Source organism: Zingiber officinale, chromosome 11A, assembly GCF_018446385.1.
Source record: "Zingiber officinale cultivar Zhangliang chromosome 11A, Zo_v1.1, whole genome shotgun sequence".
Taxonomy (NCBI): domain Eukaryota; kingdom Viridiplantae; phylum Streptophyta; class Magnoliopsida; order Zingiberales; family Zingiberaceae; genus Zingiber; species Zingiber officinale.
Genome location: NC_056006.1, coordinates 14636988 through 14638190, shown reverse-complemented (window position 1 = coordinate 14638190; position 1203 = coordinate 14636988). Strand labels below are relative to the sequence as shown.

The 1203-nt window shown below is 35.0% G+C and overlaps 1 non-coding gene across 1 annotated transcript; it reads right to left on the bottom strand.

Annotated features, from left to right (window-relative positions):
* Window positions 1–412: 412 nt before the first annotated feature.
* LOC122033084 lies at window positions 413–519 on the bottom strand. The gene has a single exon (XR_006126347.1). It is a non-coding gene; the product is annotated as a small nucleolar RNA R71 (small nucleolar RNA).
* Between the last annotated feature and the right edge of the window lie 684 nt (window positions 520–1203).

Genomic DNA, 1203 nt, shown 5'->3' with positions numbered 1-1203 from the left:
TATTTATAATTTATAGAGAACCGACAACATGATCTTCTGAGTGTGACACCACACTCCATGTTATCTACTATATAAATTAATTGAACAATTGCATTTAACAAATAAATACAGATATTGACCAATGTGATTCTTTTATTTCAAAAATAAATGTTTACAAAAGCTAGGATTTTAGTATACACTCCAACAGACCCATTGAAGATCTGAATCAACATTTAGAAACTTTCTATAAAATATACAACTCTATGAAGATGAATGGAGTCCCTCCTGAGGTAGTAAAATTAGTATTGTGAGGATTCTCTTTCAGAGATAGAAGTAAGACCTGGCTGAATTCCCTACCTACAAATAGCATCTCCTCATAGCAACAATGTGTGTAAATATTCTTGGAGAAGTTCTTCTCTCCATCCAAGATGGCTCACATGACAATCTGATTGCTAGCTTCTAACAGAATGAAAGTAAATCCTTATATGATGCATGGGACATATTTAAGGGGATGGTCAGACTATGGCCCCACCACGGTTTAGAAAAGTGGTGGTGATACACATTTTTTATAATGACATTAATTACCAAACCAAAGTCTCTCTAGACTCCGCAGCTGGTGGAGTATTAATGAACAAGGGATTGGATGAAGCCAAAGAAATTATGATAGTGTAGAACTAAACTATCATCAATGGAATTCTGAAAGAAGTGAGAATCCATTCAAAGTATCTAGAAAATACGATGTTGATGCAATGAATTTAATTTCTACAAAGCTAGATGGTCTAATAAAGAAGTTTGATACAATGAATGTCAATCCAGTAAACACCATCATCACTACATGTAAAGGATGTGAAAGTACTAAACACATCAAGGAAAGTTACCCAATTCAAGCTTTCACTGCATAGTTGGCTCAAATTGAACAAGTTGATGCAGTAGGCAACTTCAACCAAAGGTAAAACAATATGTTTTTCAACACTTATAACCCTGGATGGAAGAGTCACCCAAACTTCTCATTAGAAATAACCAAGACCAAGGGCAACCAACTGGATATGAATAGAACACTTATAACTCCTTGAGGAGATACTTGCTAACAAAGGTGAAACAAAAAATAATATCAAGCAACCTAACACAAGGTTGGACAACACTAAAAGACACTTGAAGATGCTTGATACTCAAATAGCACATGCGACGAGTTCCTCCTCAAGGACAATGAAATTTTCCAAGAAG